We start from the raw sequence: 26,645 nt of genomic DNA, 5'->3' as shown, positions 1-26,645 counted from the left end.
GAGAGCCGACTGCCTTTGAGGAGAAAGGGAAGTCACCTTCCATGGCTCTTAAAGTGACTGTGTGCCAAATAAACGATTGATGGAGGCTAGCAAGGAGGATGCCATAACTAGGTGTCACTTGATAAAATAAAATAATGGTGAATGGGAGCAATTATGTTTCTGTTAACAGAAATGCATTGTTTGAAATTTAATTAAGTTTTTCTGGAGGCAATACAGTTATGTTTGAACCATGGAGCCCTCCTCCGTGTTTCTGGTGCGGCTTTTATGAAACCGGATAGCAGTGAGCTGAGATCATGTTAGGAGAGGTGTGTATGTCCCAGTTAATCTTATATGGCACTTGTTATTTTATTACTGTTTCATTGGCTTTGCTGTAGGCCTGTGATATAGAAGCCCTTTCTTCACATGTCTAATACGTCCTGCCTTTGTTACACTTGACAAGGTGGATGTCATAAAGTCACAGCTCTCAGTATTCTAGGAATGAATGGTAAAGTAAAACAAAATGTCTGCAATACCCAGATGATTGTCTAAAGCTTACTCAGTGACTGAGAATTGGGATGTAAATGGGGAGGGTCCTACCCCAAAGTAGAGCAACATCTTCTAGCCTGTCCCACCCAACTTCTTTTGCTCACAAATAAAAATAAAGTGAATGGAAGAGCAGAAAAAAAAGAAAAAAAAAGGTAGGATATTTTGTCAAAGCAGAGCTGGCTGCGGCTGCTCCAGTGGTACTTTTTAACCTGCTGAGGAACCTTAAGAATCTAAAGTTGTTCAGAACCAAGGCAGCATTTTCTGTGTCTCCAGCTAACAGGCATTTTAACGTTCTAATACCACCCCCTTTTTTTCTATTTCATAGAAAAAGAGAAAAATACCAATTCTCAGTTACCTTATTGTCTTTTTTTTTTTTTCCCTGTCGGATTTTTGGAAAACTAAAATGGTAAAAAGCTGCACAAATGCCTGCTTTTTTTTTTTCCCTGACAAATGAGCAAAGCAAAGATGGCAAAAAGCTCAACATTTTGGTGAGTATTTGACCAAGAAAGATTTTGGCTATGTACTTCTTTAGTAGTCTAGGCATGTGAAGTCACATGTTAAGGTGTTGACAAAGAAAATACCATGTAGTCTCAGCTGCAATTACACTAACAGAGACAACATTTAGAACAAAAGATAGAGTACAGAGCCCGACAACTGTATACTTATGGGAAAGGAGTAAACAGCTTTCCTGGAAGATATTGGTTGTTTTAGTCACTCTACGTAAGACAGGCTAAAAGAACAAAAATGATGAAAATTATCTACTCTCTTTTTTTGCCTCTGGACTTTGGAAGCAGCCAATGAGAATGAGCACCTTTCTGAAGTTAACCTTTTGACCATGCCTTTTCAAAGACTTAACTCTAGAAATTATGCCCTGTGCTAGAAATAATAGGCCCCGTTTCCTAGATGATGAGATGAAAGATCTATGTGAAAATCTTTGGAAATGTGACAACAGAAGACACATTTCTTTCTACTTTTAGAAAGAAATTAACTCATCTTTTAATTATTGTTTTTGAACATGTCTCCAAAAGCTACATATAGGTCACAGGTTTAGAGGCAATAGAGTCTTCAAAAAAAAAAAAAAAGATGTTTAACAAAAATCCCAGTAACAAGAGCCACAGTTGCTTTGCATCAGCTATAAGATATATTCAAATGCATAATAATATCTTTTAGGGACATTTCTTACAAATGACCTCATAAGTAAAGTCTCATGTAAAAATATTACAGAAAATGTCATGAAGGGAAGTGACAGATTTTATCAATTGCCTATGGGAAAAATGTAAAGTATCCTAGTTTGTTATGAAGTAATTGAGAGTGCTCAGGAAAACATGAAATCATTTTTATTGAAAAAGATTGATTCAGAGATGTTTAAAGGTATCTTTTTACAATGAACATAAATCATAACAATAGGACAATCTGTCAATTGAATCTAAAACTATAATTTTAGGTAAAGGAAATTAAATGTAGAAAGGCAGCAAAGCAGGCGTGTGTGTGTGTGTGTGTGTGAATAACTACATTTAAACTACCAGTAGATGAGGAAATAGCGTCATCCAAACACAAATTGCATTACTTGTTTTTATTAGTTTCCTCTGCCTCTGCCTTTTTGTAAAAGTTGAAACCTATTTCCTGTTGGATATAATCAGTTATTAATAAGAATTATTATTCTTAGGGATTACTGTTATTCAAAGTGAGAAAGCATGAGAAATCATTATTTTATTAAGTATGAATTAAGATCAAATACAGAACCCCTCTTCATTGTTTCCTGAATTCCTGTTTTCATGGAAGTATTGGAGATTTTCAGTGTCTATCCGTTTACTCTTTTCTGCAAAGAGCGCTAGCACTAGTCATATCAATATGTGACTTTAACAAGAGACTTATTGTATACCAACTATGTTAAAAAAATAACTGCACATGCATTTTATCCATTTTTATCCTCTCAGCAGCCCCAAGATTAGATACTATTTTGTACTCATTTTACAGTGTAGAATGTGATGCTTAGAAATGGTGAGTTGGTGAGTTACTTGTCTGAAGCTTTTATTTTATTTTATATATATATATATGTATATATATATGTGTGTGTGTGTGTGTGTGTATTACTGTACTTCAGGTTCTGGGGTACATGTGCAAAACATGCAGGATTGTTGCAAAGGTACATACATGGAAACGTGGTTTGCTGCCTCCATCCCCCTGTCACCTATATCTGGCATTTCTCTCCATGTTATCCCTCCCCAACCTCTCTACCTCACCCTATCACTCCACAGTTCCCCCACAACAGACCCCAATATATGATGCCCCCCTCCCTGTGTCCATGTGTTCTCATTGTTCAATGCCCACCTATCAGTGAGAACATGTGGTGTTTAATTTTCTGTTCTTGTGTCGGCTTGTTGAGAATGATGGTTTCCAGATTCATCCATGTCCCTACAAAGGACACAAACTCATAGTTTTTATGGCTGTATAGCATTCGATGGTGTATATGTGCCACATTTTCCTTGTCCAGTCTATCATCAGTGGGCATTTGGGTTGGTTACAGGTCTTTGCTATTGTAAGCAGTGCCTCAATGAACATATCTGTGCACGTATCTTTGTAATAGAACAATTTATAATCCTTTGGGTATATAACCAGTAATGAGATTGCTGGGTCAAATAGAATTCCTATTTCTATGTCCTTGAGGAATTGCCACACTATCTTCCACAGTGGCTGAACTAATTTACACTCCCACCAACAGTGTAAAAGTGTTCTTATTTCTCCACATCCTTTCCAGCATCTGTTGTCTCCCGATTTTTTAATGATCGCTATTCAAACTGGTGTGAGATGGTATCGCAATGTGGTTTTGATTTGCATTTCTCTAATGACCAGTGATGATGAGCATTTTTTCATATGTTTGTTGGCCTCATAAATGTCTTCTTTTGAAAAGTGTCTGTTCATGTCCTTTGCCCACTTTTGAATGGGTTTTTTTTTTTTTTTTCTTGTAAATCTGTTTTAATTCTTTGTAGATTCTGGATACTAGCCCTTTGTCAGATGGGTATTTGCAAACTTTTTTTCCCATTCTGTTGGTTGCCGGTTCACTCTCATGATTGTTTGTTTTGCTGTACAGAAGCTCTGGAGTTTAATTAGGTCTCATTTGTCTATTTTGGCTTTTGTTGCCAATGCTTTTGGTGTTTTAGTCATGAAGTCCTTGCCTATGCCTATGTCCCAAATGGTTTTGCCTAGGTTTTCTTCTAGGGTTTGTATGATGTTATGTCTTATGTTTAAGTCTTTAATCCATCTGGAGTTAATTTTAGTGTATGGCATCAGGAAGGGGTCCAGTTTCTGCCTTCTGCACACTGCTAGCTAGTTTTTCCAACACCATTGATTAAACAGGGAATCCTTTCTCCATTGCTTGTTTTTGTCAGGTTTGTCAAAGATCAGATGGTTTTGGATGTGTGGCATTGCCTCCAAGGCCTCTGTTCTGTTCCGTTGGTCTATATCTCTGTTTTGGTACCACTACCATGATGTTTTGATTACTGTGGCCTTGTAGTATAATTTGAAGTCAGGCAGCGTGATGCCTCCAGCTTTGTTCTTTTTGCTTAGGATTGTTTTGGCTATGGGGGCTCTCTTTTGGTTCCATATGAAGTTTAAGTTTGTTTTTTCCAGTTCTGTGAAGAAGGTCATTGGTAGCTTGATTGGGATAGTGTTGAATCTATAAATTACTTTGGGCAGTATGGCCATTTTCATGATATTGATTCTTGCTAACCATGAGCATGGAATTTTTCTCCATCTGTTTGTGTCCTCTCTTATTTCCTTGAACAGTGGTTTGTAGTTCTCCTTGAAGAGGTCTTTTGCATCCTTTGCTAGTTGTATTCCTAGGTATTTTATTCTCTTTGTTGCAATTGTGAATGGGAGTTTGCTCATGATTTGGCTCTCTGTTAGTCTGTTATTGGGTATAGAAATGCTTGTGATTTCTGAACATTGATTTTGAATCCTGAGACTTTGCTGAAGTTGCTCATCAGTTGAAGGAGATTTTGGGCTGAGATGTTAGGGTCTTCTAAATATACAATCATGTTGTCTGCAAATAGAGACAAATTGACTTCCTTCTTTCCTAATTGAATATCCCATCTTTTTTTTCTTGCCTGATTGCTCTGGCTAGAACTTCCAATACTATATTGAATAGGAGTGGTAAGAGAGGGCATCCTTGTCTAGTGCCAGATTTCAAAGGGAATACTTCCAGTTTTTGCCCATTCAGTATGATATTGGCTGTAGGTTTGTCATAAATAGCTTTTATTACTTTGAGATATATTCCTTCGATACCTAGCTTATTGAGAGTTTTTAGCATAAAGGGCTGTTGAATTTTTTTGAAGGCCTTCTCTGCATCTATTGAGATAATCATGTGGTTTTTGTCTTTGGATCTGTTTACGTAGTGATTATGTTTGTAGACCTGCATATGTTGAACTAGCCTTACCTCACTGGGATGAAGCCTACTTGATCATGATGGATAAGCTTTTTGATGTGCTGTGGTGATTGGTTTTCCAATATTGTATTGAAGATTTTTGCATCTATGTTCATCATGGATATTGGCCTGTAGTTTTCTTTTTTGTTGAGTCTCTGCTGGTTTTGGTAACAGGATGATGTTGGTCTCATAAAATGATTTGGGAAGGATTCCCTCATTTTGCATTGCTTGGGATAGTTTCGGAAGGAGTGGTACCAGCTCCTCTTTGTACGTCTGTTAGAATTCAACTGTGAAGCTGTCTGGACTTGGGCTTTTTTTTGGTTGGTAGGCTACTAATTGCCGCTCCACCTTCAGCCCTTATTATTGGCCTATTCAAGGTTTCAGCCTCTTCCTCGTTTAGGCTTGGGAGGGTGCATGTGTCCAGGAATTTATCCATTTCTTCCATGTTTACTGGTTTATGTGCATAGAGTTGTTTGTAGTAATCTCTGATGGGAGTTTGTATTTCTGTCGCATCAGTGGTGATATCTCCTTTATCGTTTTTTATTGCATCTATTTGATTCTATTTTTTAAAAAAATTATTATTAACCTGGCTAGTGGTCTGTCAATTTTGTTGAAGTTTTCAAAAAACCAGCTCTTGGATTTATTGATTTTTTGAAGGGTTTTTTTATGTCTCTATCTACTTCAGTTCTGCTCTGATCTTACTTATTTCTTGTCTTCTGGTAGCTTTTGAGTTTTTTGATCTTGCTCCTCTAGTTCTTTTAATTTTGATGATACAGTGTCAATTTTAGATCTTTCATCGCTTCTCTGGTGGGTATTTATTGCTATAAATTTTCCTCTAGACACTGCTTTATATGTGTCCCAGAGATTCTGGTACATCGTGTCTTCATTCTCATTGGTTTAAGAACATCTTTATTTCTGCCTTCATTTCATTGTTTATCCAGTCAACATTCAAGAGCCAGTTGTTCAGTTTCCATGAAGTCATGTGATTCTGAGTTACTTTTTAATCCTGAGTTCTAATTTGATTGCACTTTGAACTGAGAGACTGTTTGTTATGATTTCCATTCTTTTACATTTGCTGAGGAGTGATTTACTTCCAATTTTGTGGTCAATTTTAGGGTAGGTGCAGTGTGGTGCTAAGAAGAATGTACATTCTGTGGTTTTGGGGTGGAGATTTCTATAGATGTTTATTAGGTCTGCCTAGTCCAGGTCTGAGTTCAAGTCCTGGATATGCTTGTTAATTTTCTGCCTGGTTGATCTGCCTAATATTGACAGTGGGGTGTTAAAGTCTCCCACGATTATTGCGTGGGAGTCTAAGTTTATAGGTAGTTAAGAACTTGCTTTATGTACCTGGGTGCTCCTGTATTGGGTGCGTATATCTTTAGGTTCCTTAGCTGTTCTTGTTGCTTTGATCCTTTTACATTATGTAATGCCCTTCTTTGTCTCTTTTGATCTTTGTTGGTTTAAAGTCCATTTTAACAGAAACTAGGATTGCAACGCCTGCTTTTTTTTTTGCTCTCCATTTGCTTGATAAATCTTCCTCCATCCCTTTATTTTTAGTCTATGTGTGTCCTTGCATGTGAGATGGGTTTCCTGAATACAGCACACTGATGGGTCTTGACTTTTTATCCAATTTGCCAGTCTGTGTCTTTTGATTGGGTCATTTAGCCCATTTAAATTCAAGGATAATATTGTTATGTGTGAATTTGATCCTGCCATTTTGATGCTAGCTGGATGTTTTGCTGTTCATGCATTTTCTTCATTGTGTTGATGGTCTTTACCATTTGATGCGTTTTTAGAGTGGCTGGTACTGGTGTACCTTTCCTTGTTTCAGGAGCTCTTGTAAGGCAGGCCTGTTGGTGATGAAATCTCCCAGCACTTGCTTGTCTGTTAACGATTTTATTTCTTCTTCATGTATGAAGCTTAGTTTGGCTGGATATGAAATTATAGGTTGAAAGTTCTTTTCTTTAAGAATGTTGAATATTGGCTCCCACTCTCTTCTGGCTTGTAGGGTTTCTGCCGAGAGATCCACTGTGAGTTTGATTGGCTTCCCTTTGTGAGTAACCCAACCTTTCCCTCTGGCTGCCCTTAGCATTTTTTATTCCTTCATTTCAGCCCTGGTGAATCTGACAATTATGTGTCTTGGGGTTCCTCTCTTGAGGAATATCTTCGTGGTGTTCTCTGTATTTCCTGGATTTGAATGGTGGCCTGTCTTGCTAGGTTGGGGAAGCTCTCCTAGATAATATCCTGAAGAGTGTTTTCCAGCTTGGAGTCATTCTGTCTTTCACATTCGGATACACCCATCAAACATAGATTAGGTCTTTTCACATAATCCCATATTTCCTGGAGGCTTTGTTTATTTCTTTTCATCTTTTTTCTCTAACCTTGCCTTCTCATGTTATTTCATTGAGCTGATCTTCAATCTCTGATATCCTTTCTTCTGCTTAGTTGATTCAGCTATTGAAACTTGTGTATGCTTCACAAAGTTCTCGTGCTGTCTATTTCAGCTTCATCAAGTTGTTTATATTCTTCTCTAAGCTGCTTATTCTAGTTAGCATCTCATCTAACCTTTCTTCTAGGTTGTTAGTTTCTTTGCATTGGGTTAGCATATGTTCTTTTAGCTCTGAGAAGTTTGTTATTACCCACCTTCTGAAGCCTGTTTCTCTCAATTCATCAGATTCATTCTCCATCTATCTTTGATCCCTAGCTGGTGTGGAATTGTGATCCCTTAGAAGAGGAGAGGCATTCTGGTTTTTGGTGTTTTCATCCTTTTTGCACTGGTTTCTTCCCATCTTAGTGGCTTTATCTACCTGTGTTCTTTGTAGTTGGTGACTTTTGGATGGGGTCTCTGAGTGGGCATCCTTTTTGTTGATGTTGAAGCTATTTCTTTCTGTTTCTTAGTTTTCCTTCTAGCAGTCAGGCCCCTCTGCTGCAGGGCTGCTGGAGGTCCACTCCAGACCCTGCTTGCCTGGGGATCACCCACAGGGCTGCAGAACAGTAAGGGTTTTTGCTGGTTTCTTCTTCTGTTATCTTTTTCCCAGAAGGGTACCCACCAGATGTTGGCCTGAGCTCTCTTTTATGAGGTGTCTCTTTGGGCATATGGGGGCCGAGGAGCTGCTTGAGGAGACAGTCTGTCCCTTATAGGAGCTCAAGTGCTGTTCTGGCAGCTCTGTTGTTCTGTGCAGAGCTGCTGGACAGGTACCTTTAAGTCTGCTGCAGTGGAATTCATAACCCCTCTTTTCCCAGGCGCTCTGTCCTAGGAAAGTTGGCTTTATTTATAAGTTCCTGACGTGCTGCTGCCTTTTTAAAGAGATGCCCTGCCCTGCATAGAGTAGTCTAGTCATGGTCTGCCAGCAGAGGTGGTGTTGAGCTGCCACAGACTCTGCCCAGCTGCTGTGTGAACTGCCTTGGTATTGGCAGACTGCCTCAGTAGTGGCAGATGCCCTTCCCCCACTGAGTGGGACCATCCCAGGCCCATCTGCACTTGCTGTGAAACTCTCAATCCAGAGAGTTTCAGATTGCTTGTTTTTTGGGGCTGATACCCGCTGAGCTGGATTGCCTGGCTCCCTGTCTCAGCCCCCTCCCTTTCAGTTGAATGGGCAGCTCTGTCTCCCAGGTGTTCCAGACACCAGTTGAAACAACTGCCCAGATTTGTGTGAGTTTCTTTGCATCAACCTGTGGCACCAGCTGAAACAGCCTTGCTGAAAACTCGTGGTGCTTTTCGGCCTGGGAAACTCCTGGTGTGTGGGCAGTGAAAACTTCTTTGGAAATGTGTTGAGCACTCACCCTCTGTGTTGTTCTTGCTGGGAACTGCACTCTGGAGCTGTTCCTCTTTGGCCACCTTGGATCCTCTCCCCTTGTCTGAAGCTTTGTAACAACTCAGGTATGTGATTCCAGAGCTCACGTTTTTAATCACTGTAGTAAGGTTTCTTCTGAACATATGGACTCTAAAATTTTTTGTTCTTCATTTCCTTCTATTAAGCAGAGCTTTCCTTTAACTACTGTTGGATCATGGATAGGAACCAAATCTCCCTCTTGTTTCCTTAAGAAGGGTCCACATTTCAGCTGGCTCTTTTCTTTTGTTTTTTTCCAGTAGTAGCTACTGAGTGTTCCAAAAGACTCTTTCTTCTAAGAGAATAGTGAACCCTCCAGTAGTGAAACCTCCCTGCCCACCAAACACAAAGTGAGGAGAAATACATATTCCTCTCTGTGGAAATTTGGCCTGGCTCTCCCTTTAGGACTAACTAGCATATTATTTTTACTCCTGCCTTGTGCCTTCTTTCTCCAAGGGCTCTCAGATTCACTGCTGGTGTCTTGACACAGTGTTCCTCATGGATTTTGCTTTTTCCTGGGAACAGATGTTCTGGAACATTTTGGTGTGTCCCTGTACTGCCCCATCTATGGCACACTAACCGTTGCTACAAATGCTAGGTCTTCCATGACCAAGTTTTTCTTGACAGCCACAGAAACACCCATATCACATATGCAGACACAACTGTCAACTTCTAAAATTTAGTCAGTGATCATCAGGGATGTATGTCATATTTTCTTTCAACACTAAAATCCTAGGGAAGCTTATTTGGACAGTAGAGGCTGACAATGTTTTATGTCTTACAGAAACGTCAGATGTCTCTTTTGAGAAACAAGTTTGTCACAAGTAAATCTGCTAAAACTTTATTATTTGGCCACCATTCTTATTACTAACTCTCACATCTCAATATAACTTCATAATAGTTCCATTTCTCTGAACAAATGACAAAGAATTCAGAAGTATATTATATTCTACTTAAATTTAAATATAAGCCAATCATACAAAATTAAAATATATCAGTATTCATAACTAGAATTGCCACTCATATTCAGGATTTGAAACTTCTGTAAAACTCCAACATTTTTCTTTGCATATGTTTCACTTCTAAATGCCTTGGTTTTAATTAATGTAGAAAATTTAAAATGTTTAAGCCATAGATTTGACAAAAGCAGGAAAAGGCTCTACCTATGTATCTTTCTATATACATATACAAATATACACCACAGAGCCATCCATATGTATGCTTCTGTTGTGCATATGCCTATATATACATACGTGTATACATAATCAGAATTATGTATAATTCTGATACATATACATGTATGCATAATTCTGATTATACATACATTTATGTATATATACACTTAATGTACATTTATGTATATATATACATTCATATATATATATTCAGAATTATTCTGATTAAAAGAGGAACATATAACTTTGTAGGCTACTACATGCATGTAATATGTGTTTTCAAAATTTATATATATTTTTATGCATACATGTATGCATAATTCTGATTATATGTACATAATGTACATTTTTATATATATTTGTGTATATATTGTCAGAATTATTCTGATTACAAGAGGATCATATAACTTTGTAGGCTACTACATGTATGTAATATGTGTTTTCAAAATTTATATATATTTTTATGCATACATGTATGCATAATTCTGATTATAGATACATTTATGTATATATATACATAATGTACATTTATGTATATACATTTATGTAATCACATAAATGTATTATATATATACATAATGTATATATATAATACATTTATGCATACATGTATGTATAAAAATATATATAAATTTTGAAAATACATATTACATGCATGCAGCAGCCTACAAAATTATATGTTCCTCTTTTTTATTTCCTTTCCCTTATTTTAGAGATGAAAGCTCAATATTGTAGAGTCTTTAAGCAAATTATCAACTCAGTTTTCACTTTTGTTACTCAGTTTTTGGGGTTTTAACAGATTCTGTTAGCCAATGCAAAATATATGTGAATTGGAATAACTTTATAATTAAATAAATTGCAATGCTTGCAATCTATACAATAAGTCGTGTTTTCCAGTCTGTGGTGCCCTTTCAGTTCTCTGCATGATATTCCTGTCTAAAAGGCACTAATAGAGACATTCTGATCTTGAAAAGAAAAGTAAGGAAAATCAACATCTAAAACTCAGAAAAGTCCGGGTAGTAAAAGGTCTTTGTTCTGCGGAGTGTTCTCCCACAGAGGAACAGAATTTTCTTTTAGCTTTTGCATTTGACTCCCAGGCTCTGAAATATAATAATCAAAGCTCTTTGCTACCTTATGTTGAATCTCCTTTACATGAAATCTTTTTATTTAGCAAAAAAATGAAATTCTTGCCCCCACATAATTTTATGAAAGCTTGAACATTTTCCAGTTAAAAATACCTTTTTATTATGATGTTATAAGGAACTGCTGGTAGGCCACGGAGATAATTAGAGAAAACTAGAGGATATTTAATGAGTTTTGCAGGGTACATTTGAGAATGTATTATATATTATCATGTGCTTCTGATAATTTTATCTTTCTCTCCCTAGATGGCAAGATACCCTGGTGTTGTAATGCTTAAATTAGAGATCCCAGGCAATTGTGAAACCTAGAAAAGCCTTTTTTTCAGACGTTTTGTTAGGAGAGGTGAGGTTTCTTCCTCTGTTAGCTTCTCTGGGCCTTATATTCTTCCTCAGGGAAAGATCAGTATAAATCAATCAATAGCTTTATGAATTTTACCTTCTTAGGGAATGAAAATGACTTCATACTTCAATGAAAAGAAACATAGGCAATGCTCTTGGATGTTATTCTGTATTCATCATGCACCCTGCTCATCTGCCCCAGCTTCTGTGAGGATGGAGGAAGGCATTTCAAGTTAGATCACTCAGCCTAGATCTTTCTCCTGTAGATCCTTGAGCAACTCAAATAAAACTTGAAAAGTGATACTCTCCAGCAAAAGCTTTGACCAAAAAAATCTGCTGAGTGAACTCTGGGGGGAGATGCTGAGCTAGAAGCAAAACAATAGGAAAGTTACGGAAGACATCGGTGGTGGTCCCACACTATCATTGGTAGAAACAAGCAAAGGGAAGGAGGGCTTTATTACTTTCTTGGAGTGAGAAGATAGTGAAGACTAAAAACAAAAACAAAGAAAGTACTATTATTCAAGAAGTGGTCAAGTAGTGTGTCATGGAGCCTGAACTCTGGAGGAATTTAAACATCTGTGTGAAATTTCAATCTAGGGGTGATAAGAACAGAATGAGAAAGGCTAGCTGGAGGTAGAGAAAAAGTGGATACACACTATTGTGATCAATTCCTTGTAGCTCATGTAGACACCTGCTTCTGGAATAGCAGCCCAGGTAAAATTGCAGCATCAATATCCACAAGGTATAATGGCTTCAAGTGTAGAAATGAAAGCAACGTCACTCTCCAGCAGGTAGCATCTCTAGAAGCTGCATGCCTTAGGGCACAGATCAGCAAACTATAGCCCAGAGGCCAAATGTGGCGAGCTGTCTGTTTTGTTAAATAAAGTTTTGTTGGAACATAGCCCCACTCATTCTTTTTGTACTGTCTCTGGCATCATGCAGAATATTGCCTACTTTCAGAGTTTGCAATGAGGCTTTCTCACTGCAAGAACGGAGTTGAGTAGCTGTGACAGAAACCTTATAGCCCACAAAGCCTAAAATATTTAGTTTCTTACTGTTTACACAAACAGTTTTCAGATGATTGGCTTGAAAGCTATGGCAGTCTCATGCTCTCTGCTGTATCAGGTAAATCAGAAGCAACCCCACACAGGCAAGGCTGTAATATGAACAGTCAGGTGGTGGAGAATCAATCCAAGATGGATTCACTTTGGAAACATCTTTTACAATTCTTAGCCACTATATTCCTTATTCTCAAAGAAAAACAATTTCATTTATTTCCAGTAAGGAATAGTCCACATTCTTTCCTTTCTAAATTTAATTTTTGCTGAGCCTGCTTATGATAAGAACCCATAGCAGTGCATTTGTTGTGTCAGGACCTGGTCTGTCAGGGTCCCAGAACAAAGGAGAGGGCAGAATAATTGCTGAACCTAGGCTCTTAGCTCAATGGCAGCTCAGGGATCCTGTTTTGCGGACGATTGATTAGAAAGCCTTGTTTAAAACTGTATTTGCAAAGCAAGAACAATGCATGCCTTTTTATTAAATGATACACATCAACATGTTTAACAAACTTTTATTTCTAAAATTAATCTTACTTACATTCTATATATAATTTTCCCTAGCAAATATTTTTCTAATTGAAGTGACTTTGGTAATGATGGAGACTATGAGGAAGTTAAATATATTCTAAGACATCCCTTGGAAATACCCTTGTGCTCATTATACTCAACTTGAATCTGCCTGAACAGTTTCCTTCTACCGTTCTGCACTGAATTGGACTGGCCTTAAACTCAAGACATTTTGATAGAGTATAAGAACACTGTTGGTGGGAGTGCAAATTAGTGCAATCATTGTGGAAGACAGTGTGGTGCTTCCTGAAGAACGTAGAAATAGAAATACCATTTGACCCAGCAATCCCATTACTGGGTATATACCCAAAGGATAAATTGTTCTATTATAAAGACACATGCACGCATATATTCATTGCAGCACTGTTTACAGTAGGAAAGACGTGGAACCAATCCAAATGCCCATCAACGATAGACTGGATAAAGAAAATGTGGCAGATACACACCATGGAATACTACTCAGCCATAAAAACGATGGGCTCATTTCCTTCGTAGGGACATGGATGAATCTGGAAACCATCATTCTCAGCAAACTGACACAAGAACAGAAAACCAGACATCACATGTTATCACTCATAGGCGGGTGTTCAACACTTAGAACACGTGGACATGGGGAGGGGAGCATCACATACTGCGGTCAGTTTTGGGGGTGTTGGGGAAGGACAGCAGGGGGTGGGGAGGGATAATGAGGGGAGAAATACCAGATATAGGTGATGGGGGGGATGGAGGTAGCAAACCACCTTGCCATGTATGTACCTATGCAATAGTCCTGCATGATCTGCACATGTACCCCAGAACCTAAAGTACAATTTTAAAAAAAAGAAAGAAAAAAGAGAAAACAATAAAAATAAAATAAAATAAATTGTGTTTGCTAGGTTAAAAAAAAAAGGTACCTGGCAACAATTTATATCTGTAAGCTAATTCGTAGTTTTCAAAGTACTTTCATACACATTGGTCACATTGCTGTCCTTCATGCTGCAGTGGATGTAAGGTAGCAAAAGTTACTGTTAATTTTGTTGAATGTGTGTGGAATCAGAGACTCAAAGAAGTTGCATACATTTCCTAAGTAAAAGGGCAGAGTGAAAATTATAAGCCAAGTCTTTTTTATGTGTTCTGTTTAAGGCCAAAGGTAAGGCTTACATGGTTTACAAAGGTGTTTGTTTCTCTTGTCCAAATAAAAGTTAGAATGGCAAACCTCCAAGCTTAGTTCTTAATATCTAGAGGGGAAGATTAATGAATTTAGAAATTCCTCATTCAACTCAATAGCCTGTTTTGCACAGCTATTGTCTTAAGCTTGGTTCTATTTTGAGGGTCAGAAGCTAATTATTAATTGTTTTTTGTTCTTTGCAACAAATCTTCATTCTCTCCCACACACCTCATCACTGCCCTACTCTAGATGGATACTTTGGGTTAATTAACCTGATTATCTGAAATCAGAAAAGTTAAAAGTGCATTTGTTTCCCACTCTCTCACCTTGCTCCTCAGTAAAGTAATTAGTTATGAGCTCTTTCGTCTCCCCTGTGTTCTGCCTGAAACTTGCATTCAGAAACCTCTTGTCTCAGTGGAAACAATGTTGTCCCCTCCTAGAAGACATTGTTCATTTGGTCACAGGACAAGGCCTTCCAGTAGTGAGACACAGGTGCTTGAGCTAGAACACCATCAACATGCACAGCACTGCTCACCACAGCTGCACGTGACTTCTGGAGTGGATGGAAAAGATGTAGGTTAGACATCAATGGCATCTGCTATAGCATATTATACTTCAATTAAACAATTTGTTATTTGTTCCCAGACAAAAAAAATTATACTATTCAAAATAAATAAGTTAATACACTATCTCATTTTCCCATGACTGAATGCTTTGCCGCATGATCTGCCAAGTTACCCAGTCTGCTGAGGGCTCTAGGTGGATTTTTCTCTGTTCTCTCTAGTCTTCCTGAAACTACAGTGCTGATCTACACTGGGAATACAAGCCCAGAAGTTATCATCCTGCTGGCCATGTGTTCACCAGAATTCTTATCCTTCCCTGGATCTAAGGTTATTACTAGGCAGCAAATAACCTCAAATAAGTAGAGGGAGATAAACCTAGAGCTTTGTAGTAGGCCTAGCTTTTAAACATGAACAGAGTCAGGAAGCTCTCTCACTTTCTCCTTCTCCTTCTGTCTTCTTATATATCTAGACACATCTATATAAATGCATATAGTTAGGGAATTGTTCAATAATAACCACTACTGTTTAAATTAGATGTGCCTCTCTTTTTCCTCAATGTGGAAAAATAGAACAAGTCAATTTCTATTTTATTATCACATTTTTAAGGCAGGATTTATGCAGAATTTTAGTCAGGAAAAAAATAAAATTTAGCCAGGTGTGGTGGCTCACGCCTGTAATCCCAGCACTTGGGATATCGAGGTGGGCAGATCACAAGGTCAAGAGATGGAGACCATCCTGGCCAACAAAGTGAAACCTCATCTCTACTAAAATTATAAAAATTAGCTAGGTGTGGTGGCGTGTACCTGTAGTCCCAGCTACTCGAGAGGCTGAGGCAGGAGAATCACTTAAACCCAGGAGGCGGAGGTTGCAGTGAGCTGAGATCATGCCACTGCACTCCAGCCTGGTGACAGAATGAGACTCTGTCTCAAAAATAAATAAATAATAAAAATAAAAATTAAATTTATGAGGGAAAGGTATTGTCACAGAGGAAAAAAGTGTTTTTCAAGTTAAAAAAATTTCTAATGCCACAACAACCCTCCACAACCTCCTCCTCAAGCATCCCTCCCTGTGCCTCAAAATCGCACACCGCTCCTGTGTGTGCAAGTGGTGTGGTCGAGTTCACAGTGCTAGGGGAGAGAAATTGAAGATCTAGCCTTACTAATCCTTAGCTTGTTTGCATGTGGTGATATGGGGAGTGGAAAGAATTGATGGTCAAAGACCCAGATTATGCTTCACCATTAAATAAATAAACTACGTAGACATGAGCAATATCTCTTACAACGGCAGGGCCTTGTTTTCCTCTTTTGTAAAATGAGAGGCCCTTATAATATTTCTTATGTCTCTTCCAATTCTCTGTAGTTGAATTCAAGTCAGAGATTCTCATGGACAGTATCTTACTCTTCTATTTCCTTTCTCCTTAATCATCTTTTCCCTCTTTAGAAGGGCTAGTTCACTGTCTGGGATTCTGTGTGGTCTGTGAGTAACAGAATATCTGGAAAAAAAAGTACTTAATGTATTCATCAAAAATGGCTTCTTCCTTTCTTCTCTTTCTTTGCCTTGCTTGTGTCCATAGTGGAATATAATTACTGAACTTCCAGACATCAAACATGCATTTCAGGCAGTAAGAAAGAGACAGGAGAAAAATGAAAGCAGATGGTTTGCTCAGGAGACAGGGATTTAAGCTTCCATCTTATTGAACACAATTAGATCGCATGAACATTTCACCCCCTGCATGAGCACAGGGAAGTCGAATAATCCATTTTTGATTCCTCTGGTTTAAGGAAGCAAAGAGGGAAGGGATTGAAAAGGGTGTGGAGAGTGAGCTAACCTACAGTACCTGCCCTGGCTGGCATATTGGAAAGAGTGACACATTAACAGGACAAAGACATTATTTGAGGATCAGTGGGAAAAGTTCATGTCTTTTCATCTTATCTCATCTTTCTTAATCAAAGTAAGTTCCCTTAAAAATTCATTGTAGAAGAACACCAATTGTAGATAATACATCTAAATGATGAATTCAAGATAAAGGGTAATTTTCTGTTGCTAGCAGAAGTCTTATAATTGGCTAGGCTAGATAATAATCTTTAAAAGGTGTTTTTACTAGGACAGTACTATCTTGGCAGATTGATGAATCCAACCACTTTCAAATGTTCTAATAATTATTGGGCACATAAAAATACAATATCAGTGTATTCCAACTCTTCCCTGATTATCAAACTTACTCAGATCTATTTAGAGATACAATATAACAAAATATTATTTTTATTGTTAGCATTTGTCAACATTTATCTGTGATTGGTGTGGTATGCTAGAGTGGATAGTTTATATCAGTTACAATAGTCAGCTCAAAATAGGCTGGTAGTTTGAATTCAAAATGATTTATAAATTTATAAAAATAATTATGTTTGCAATATTACATTTAAAAATGATGTTTCTTTTTAGTTGAAACAAAATTCTGTATTACTCTCACAATTCTTATTGGTTAGAGTATTGGCTGAACTTAGCTATTGCTGTGAAATGGGAAATATGTGAATTTTTATTTCTTAGAGAGCTACTCTTTGTATGTTTTATTTCTCTTTCAGACATTGGATCCTGTGTGATAAAGAAATAATATTTTTGGTATTTATAAAATATTTGAATGTAGGCTGCTTTATTTCTCTCCTTACTTTGCATATTAGGTCAATCTCTCAAATTCTGAGTAGGAAAAAAAAAGCTTACTTTGACAAATCTGAGTATCTCTTCAATGGGAAAGGAATACTGGTCATTCTGAGTAGAAAGAAACAAATGTCATTAAAAGCAACACAGTTAAATTGTTGGCCTTTTAAAAATTGTAAATTTTTAGATAAAGCAGGGCATCTTAAAGTATCCTTGCTTTAGTTAAAAAATAAAAACCAGAAACAGTGGAAGTGCTGCAAGCTCTGGTGTTTTCTAAACTGTGGCAACAAGTACAATGTCATAATTTCTAAATAGCTGAAATCAATCAAGGAAGTGAAATGTGAAGTTTGACATTTTTAATAAATTACACTATTTCCCTTAATGCAAGTAACATAATTGAGGTAAATTACATAGAGGAAAGGAACAACTGAACTGTAGCTAATTCATGTTTTAGTCAGTGTTCAAAGTTTTCCTTAAAATGTATTGAGAATTTTTTAACTTCTGGAAAGATAGAAGTTGGAGTCTTTGTAATATAGAGCTTATCTAGCTGCTGAATTACAAAATTATTTCAAAATCTATATACCCATGACAATAACAAAGCATATGTACTTTAGATGAAAAATATTAACACATGAAAATAATTATAATTGTGGAAAAAAATATCTTGGAAAAATACAATATGCTGAAATTTTGAAAATAGAAAGTGTATAATAATATACTTTCCCTGATGATAATATTTTTCTGAAATAACAGTTTCATTCTTTAGGCAGGTAAACATGCATCTCCTTTATACATGAAAACAATACAGCTTAGTATTTCCTAAGATTCTGAAGTTAATAAATGATGGAACCAGGACTCAAACTCCAAGTCTTATATTTCTTGTCTTGTTTCGTGTTCTTTGTATCAAGCCAATGGGCATAACATTGAACATCATGTCAGCAACTATGATAATAAAGGTATTTTCATTTCATTAAATGTTTAAATTTGTGCCAGACACATTGTAAAAGTTATCAGGCTACACTGTATCTTTTTTCTATGGTAAAAATGAATTCTTCTAAAGTATTCAACAAAATTTTTGCCTACTAAATGTCTTAATCTTAATTGGAAGCTGTTTCTATTTGTAAATCATGAGCTGTTTGCAGTCTATGATAAAAAAAATATTGCTTGAATTACAGGTAATTAAACTGTTGCTTCTGCCTAGCAGATGAATGATAATATAGGACAAAACAAAATTCACCAACTATGAATGCCCTCATAATCTCCTTTCCTTTAGAGGACAAGGTAGACAGGATACTGGTAAGATTTGTGGATGGATCCCCCTTAGGAAATTAGTGAAGTGTATTTACATTATGGATCATGAAGCTCCCTGACCCTTCCCCATGCTGGAGTGCCAGATGTGCTAGGTCTGGGGTCTTACAGACACTGTTAGGTTGGAGGCAAAATGGAGCAGAAAAGCAGAGGGTTTTTTGTTGTTGTTATTGAGGGTGAACTATGAGAAATTTGAAGTCTTTTTGGAAAGAGTAGTACACCTGCAGTATATCATAATAGGATAGCAGATGGAAATACAAATAATTTTATTTAATCAGAAAGTGACTATGATCTTTATATAACCTTAATTATGTTTAACTTATTTTCTGGTAGATGGGTGCATTTTTTTGCTTTAATAAGCATTGCATACATTAACAAGTAAAATAATTTAAAAAGCAAATTAGATCAGGTAAGTGATCCAAAAGTTATCAACTAGATTACCAACATAGGGCAGTCCAAATCTCATGATTCTATTCTAAAGTTAATTTTTAAAGGTATATTAGTTTTTTAAATAAGCAATTGAATATCAGAACGTATTTCAAGTGACATAACATTTGAGTAAAAAAGTTCCACTAGATTGTTGTCACTTTGAACTGTGATTTCAGGACAATTTTTTTCTAATTTATTCAATTAAATTTAAATTGACAAGTATTTATGGGGCAGGCATTTTTCTTTTATTTTTCCTTTTATTTCATGACCACTATTGTATTTCACTGTCTTCTTGATGTGCATTTTATTTCAATTAATTAGTATGACTATATGGAAGTTCATACTCTTTTATAACGCCTCCAGCCACAGCATATATGTATGTACAAAACTTAATCTATTTCTCTACCTCATTTATCTACCAGGCATATAGTAATATGGACATGTGAATAACATATAGGTCATATAGGTACTTCATCAAGAGTGATATCAAAACAGATTCAAGAGTGAATTCTTTGGCTCTGCACATAAATTTTAAAATCATTGAATAAATTGAACCAGATTTCATTTATGTTCTTTATGTCATCAAATTTACCTGTACAAATTCATTTGGGGAGGGGGGAAGATGAAATTTTCCTCATAAACTGAAAAATGTGAAAATTATACTTTATGGGACTACAAGTTTTTCCATCTCAGTATAAATATTTTTAAGATTGTCTTGAGACATCCATTTCTTACAGCATGGTAGACTACAAATTTTAAGAAATATAATAAAAATAACAAAAATATAAACAATAATAAAAAATTAGAGTCCCAAAACATAGAAATGTATCTTTAATGTCAATGCAATTGCAATAAAAACTCAGAGTTTGATTGTAAAATTTAACAAACTTATTCTGTAAGTTATTTAGAAGATAAGGAGGCAAAAATAGTTAAAACAAAGTGGTAGAAATTTCTGTATCAAATTTATAAGAGGCTATAGTAATTTGTTTATGAAAAAGTAATTAAAATTCTTTAATAATGGCCTAGAAATAGATATCCATATCTGTGAAACAGAATAGGAAGTTCAGGTATATAGTAACATATATGTGGAAATTAATATATAACTGAACTGACATTGTAGATAAGCAAATGAATTTCTTTTTTATAAGTGTGGCTTGTACAATGAGTTAAGAAGAACATAAAGAAATTTATATTCCTACCCCATTTCACAACCAATATTCTTTTTCAATGGATTAAAACTTAAATGTGAAACCAATTTATTTGGGGAAGATTGTGTGTGAATTTATTTTTGAACCTAGGCAGAGAATGGTATTTTATCTAGATAGAAAGTCTAAACTGAAAAATTGAATATGAAAATAAAGATAGACTTGATTAAATTAAAGTTTAGAACTGTTTGGCAAAAGGCATCATAAATAAAACAAAAGCCATATTTGAAATACACATATTTGATGAATAAGTAGTGTCCAAATATAATTTCTACAAATAAATTTGAAAAGATTAAATAAACCTATAATGAAGTTAATAAAAAATTGAAAGAACACTTTTAATAAGCATACATGAAAATGACCAAGAAACAGCTGCAATGACGTTCATCCTCATTAGTAATAAAAGAAAAACTATTAAGTACCATTTAGATATAACTTTACATCTATCAGATTGGCTACTTACAAAAAGCCATTCAGCATCAAATCTGGCTGAGGATTTAGAGGATCTGGAAGGCTCACCCATTGCTGGTAGAAATCTAATCATGTATGAACACTTTAAAAATACTTTTATGAAATTATATTTAACAACATATATAATGTATATTATCTAAATTAAATTTTTGCAATTCCATGCATACAGTATACAAATTTAAGTTTATACTTCTGTAATTGCTATAAAAATTAAAATATAAAATATGACTATTACTCAAGAATATTCTCTCATGCTCCATTGTAGTAAATCTGTTCCCAACACACTCCACAACTGGCAACCAGAGATCTGCTTGCATGTACTATTTACTTTACTAGGATTTCATGTGATTGTAATCATATAGAATATTGACTTTTTGCCTGATGTCTTTCACATAGCATAATTCTTTCAAGATTAATTCATGTTGTTGTATATAACATTCCCTTTTATTTTATTCTAGTTATAGATGAAGGAAAATATGTTTATTCACTAGTTAATAGATAATTTTAGGCAATTAGGAATATAATTTCTGTGAACATTCTAATTTTAGCTGTTACACTGGGGTCTGATCCATTTTGAGTTAAGGTTTTATATGGTGTGAAGTAAGCATTGAGGTATGTTTTCTCACATATAGATATTTGATTGCACCAACCCAGTCTTCTGAAAATCGAATCCATTTCCTATTGAAATCCTGTGACACATTGGTCATATATTAATTGTCTATTTGTATAGGTATTTTTCTGGAGTATCCATTTTGTTTTGTTAATCTACAAGCCTAAGTTTACACCAATAACACACTGTCTTGATTACTGTAGCATTACAGTAATTTTTGACATGAGTAATTTCTGTATTTTAACTTTTTTCACTTTTCAAAATTGATTTGTTCATTCTAGGTCTTTATATTTTCACATCAGTTCAGAATTTAACCTGTTAATTTATATCAAAAACTCTGCTGAAATATTTTTAGAAATTTTAATATATAGATTAATTTGGAGAATTGTCATCTTAATAATAATAATAATAATAATAATGTTAAGTCTTCTGCTTCATGAATGTGGTATAGCTTTCCATTTATTTTCTGCAGTATTATATAGTTCGCCTTGTGAATATATTACACATCTCTTGTTAAGTTTATCCCAATACATTTTATGTATTTGAATCTATTGTCAAAGGTATTACATATTAATTTAAATTTCAAATTGTTGATTGCCAGCTTGTAGAAATACAGTTGAACTGTACATATTGTCCTCAAAACATGTGATCTTGCTGTATTTACTTATTAGTTCTCATGGCTTTCTTTTTTGCTATTTTTTTGTGATTTTATCAATCAGTAAATAAAGAGTTTTGCTCCTTCCATTCATACACACACACACACACGCACACACACACACACGGTTTTTCTCACTTTGGTATTAAAACACTGACTAATTGAATAATAGTGATACAAGCATACTATTTTGTTCTTGATCTTTTGTAGAAAAAATTCAGTCTGACAAGTATGATGTTATCTGCATATTGTGGAAGCTCCTTTGTATGCTTGGTTTTCTGAAAGTTTTGTTCCTTAAGACTACATAATGAATTTTATTAAAAAACATTTCTGTCAATTTTTATTAAAATATGAATTTCCTTTATTAGTGTATTAATAGTAAAAATTATATTCACTGATTTTTAAATATAAAACCAATTGTGTTATCTAAAACAAAACTCTTAGGCTTACTATAATATCCTTTTTATTGATTTCTGAATTCAATTTGCTAATAATTCTATTTTGCAAATTAAAATTTTCACCTGTTGCCATTTTCTTCTCTTGGAAAATTGTTTTACAATATTTCCCATAGTGCAGATATATTGGCAAAAAAATTATCTCTAATTATTACATTGGTGCTAAAGTAATTGTAGTTCTTGCTATTAAAAGTAATGGCAAATTACTTTTGAAACAACCTAATACTTTTGTATTTTTAAAATTCACTTTTGTTTCTAAACCATATTTTCATAGGTTACAACATTCTTCATTGTCTTCTGGCTCATAGGTTTTCTAAAAAGAAGCCTGATTCATTTCTTCTTATTTCTCACTCACATGTAACATCCCTTTTTTGCTAGTTGATGTTTAAAACGATTTCCTTACCACTGCGTTTCAGCCTTTTGAGTATGACCCCTTGTGTGGTTTCATCTGTGTTTCTTTTCCTTGGGACTCATTAAGCTTCTTGGATCTGTGTGTTCATAGTTTTCATAAAAATTTGGTTAATTCTGTGCCATTTTTCTTTCAAATATTTTTGTCTCTCTTTCCCTATTTCTGGGTATTCGAAATACATGTAAACTGGAACATTTAATGTTGTTTCAGACACAATTTAGACTATATTTTCAGGCTTTTTTTCTCTGTGCTTCATTTTAGATTATTTATATTGCTATATATTCAGATTTATCTGTTTTCCTGCAATACTTAATTGACTTTTGATCTCATCCAGTATTTTTCATTTAGATATTATATTTAAACATTTTTTATAAATTAATAAACTTTTTTTTTTTTTTAGAATACTGTTTGGTTTACAAAAAATCAGAGCATAGAACACAGGAAAACTCCAAACACCCCTTCTCCCTGAAATGCAGTAAGTTTTTTTTTTAATTAACATTTGCATTAGTGTGATATTTGTTAACAGTTGGTGAAAATATATTTACACAATATTATTATCTAAAGTCTATAGTTTACATTAAGGCTCAATCTTTATGCTGCAATAGTTTTGTGGGTTTTGACAGATGTATAATATCATGCATTGATAATTAAAATATTGCACAGAAGAGTTTCATTATCCTAGAAATCCCTTCTGCTCAACTTATGCACCCATTCTTTCTTCCTTCTCTTTCTTACAAATACAGGCACCCAAAAATCTTTCAGCTGTCTCTATATAATTTTGTCTTTTCTAGAATGTCAGATAGTAAGTAGCCTTTTCAGACTTGCTTCTTTCACTTAGCAATATATATCTGAGATTCCTCCATTTCTTTTTGTGGCTTGAAATCTCATTTCTTTTGTTCAATAAAGTTAATATATGTTTTAGTTTTAGAAGTTATGGTTAGGCCATTTTAAATGCACTTCATCTTCTCATTAATTTGGTTATATTTCCCTTTATATTTTGACTATATTTATAAGATTTATAATAAGCTTTTAATTGTCCACTTATTTTTTTAAGTCTGTTATTTCTAGATCCATTACTACTAATCATCTTTTTTTTTCCTGCTTATAGGCCATATTTCCTGTATTTTATGAGGCTGGCAATTTTTTTTTTATTATACCTAGACATTTTGAATTTGATACTGTCATGTACTCTATTTTATTTCTCTGAAGATTGTTGGATTTTGTCCTGGAACAGTTAAGTAGCTGGCCTATCAACTTGATATTTTTGAGGCTTTATATTCAGTTTTCTATAATGGGTCTAGAAGAACCTTTCTTATAAGACTAATTTAGGACCATTGGTAAGGTATGACCAGTCTGTGCATTCTAACTAATGATAGCTATGAGATAGCAAGAGCACAAATTAATCTCTGCTTTTAAGTTGGCTGTGAGTTGTTTGAGCTGCTGTCTTCTAGTAGTTCTTAACCTGGCCCCAGGTAATTTTCTCTTTCATTTAGACTCAAATGAGTCAAAAAGACATAGCTGCTTATCTCTGAAATTATCTTTGAGTCTACTCTAAAAATTCCAGCTGCTTCAGATTCTCTAAACTTGACCTATGTCTCATCAACACACTAAGATTGTTGTGCTCTGTTTTCCTTCTTCCTTCAACTGCTGTGACCTGGAATATTCCTGCAATCAACAAGTATAGCTCACTTAATTTGTTTTCCTTCCCTCAGAGTTTACAGTATTCTGTTAACTGTTGTAAATTGATTGAAAATTGATACTTATATATTTTGTCTGGTTTTATAGTTGCTTATGACAGGAGAGTAATTCCTGTGGCAGTTCATTTTTCATTGTCAAAACAAGATTTGTAAAAACACAATTCAAACCATCACATAATTTATTTGAGGATATAGCATGATCTAAACATTATACATTTAGGTAAATATAATCTTGTTCATATGAGCGTTCATATCTTTGTTGATATTCATTTTAATATAAAAATTAAAAATCTAAAGCCATTAGGAGTAGAATGAATAAATTGTAATATAGTCATATGATGGAATATTGCACAGTTATGTGTTAAAAAAGAGATGATAGTTACATGTAACAAATAGTTTAATGTCAGGTATAATGTTTTATAAAAGCAAAAGTTTGGTTAGGCATAGTGCTCACTCCTGTAATCCCAACACTTTGGAAGGCTGAGGTGGAAGGATTGCTTGAGCCCAGAAGTTTGAGACCAGCCTGGGCAAAACAGTGAGACTCTGTCTCTATTTAAAAAATTGAAAATTGGCCGAGTTCAGTAGTGTGCAACCTTGTCTCAGCTACTTGGGACACTGAGGGGAGAGGATCACTTGATCCTGGGAGATCAAGACTGCAGTGAGCTGTGATCACACCTTGCACTCCAGCCTGGGTGACAGAGACTCTACCAAAAAAAAAAAAAAAGTCACAGGCCAAGCATGGTGGCTCACACCTGAAATCCCAGCACTTTTGGGAGGCCGAGTTGGGCAGATCACTTGAGGTCATGAGTTTGAGACCAGCCTTGCCAACATGGTAACACCATCTCTACCAAAAAATATAAAAATTAGCTGAGTGTGGTGGTGGCATGCACCCATAGCCCCAACTAGTTGGAGGGCTAAGGTGGGAGAATCATTTTGAACCTGGGAAATGGAGGTTGCAGTGAGCTAAGATTGTGTCACTACACTCCAGCTTGCGTAATAGAGTGAGACCCCGTCTCAAACAACAACGACAACCACAACAACAACACAGTCACAGAAGAATAATTCCCAGTTAACAGCTTAAATCCAGTAAACAGGTTAATTACAGTTAACAAAATTTCATAAACATATAAAAAAATGAAAGATATTTTAAGGTTATAAATATATTTATTAAAGCTAGAAATAAGAACAAAGGAATAAAGATTCATTTATAAATTTGATTACCTCTGAGAAGAGAGAGGAGAGCAAGGGATTTCTTTAAACTGTTTGGACAGTGAGTACTTAAATATTCTTCTCATTCTTTTTCTTTCTACTCTACACAAATTTTTAAAATATTACTTGTATATATTTACTAATGCTTTAACAATGAACAAATTAGAACCATAACATGTTGGGTTGAAGTGGTGGTATTGAACATAAGAATCATTTGCTGAGTATTTGCTATGTTTTGGGCCCTGGACTAGCATTTGCTATGTTTTGGGAGCTAGGGATGCAAAAGTGAGTAATTCCTGGCCTCATCTCTTAAGCAGCTCAATTCTTATTGTGAAATATAAAACCTGAATAAATTTCAAATATATAGGTCATAGTAATATCAATGAATATGATTATATGACACCTTAAGAAATAGATTTTGGTTTCCTCACATATACCCCCTTATACTATGCTTACACTTTCCTGCATTTTAGGCAATATCTTCTTGCAGTAGGAGAACCTAAAGCTGAATTATTTGTCTACAATTGTGTAAAACATTAGTAATCAACTGGGGATCTGAGTCAATATCTTTCTGAGATTGAGGCCTAACCCACTTCCACAGATCTGTCCCTCACAGGGAGAAATTGAGACAAGTAAGCTCATAAATTGGCACCTCAGTTTACTTTGCTTTTGTCTATCCCATTGTCTTGACTATGTTCTCCTTTTACAGGAGGTGGCAAAAAGCTTCTATTGAATGAGTGAGCAATGAAATAGGGAACTGGTGATAATCTGAT

This window comes from Sapajus apella, unplaced genomic scaffold, assembly GCF_009761245.1.
Source record: "Sapajus apella isolate SASKATOON/1434 unplaced genomic scaffold, GSC_monkey_1.0 scaffold19, whole genome shotgun sequence".
Taxonomy (NCBI): Eukaryota; Metazoa; Chordata; class Mammalia; order Primates; family Cebidae; genus Sapajus; species Sapajus apella.
Note: the sequence above shows the minus strand (reverse complement) of the source record.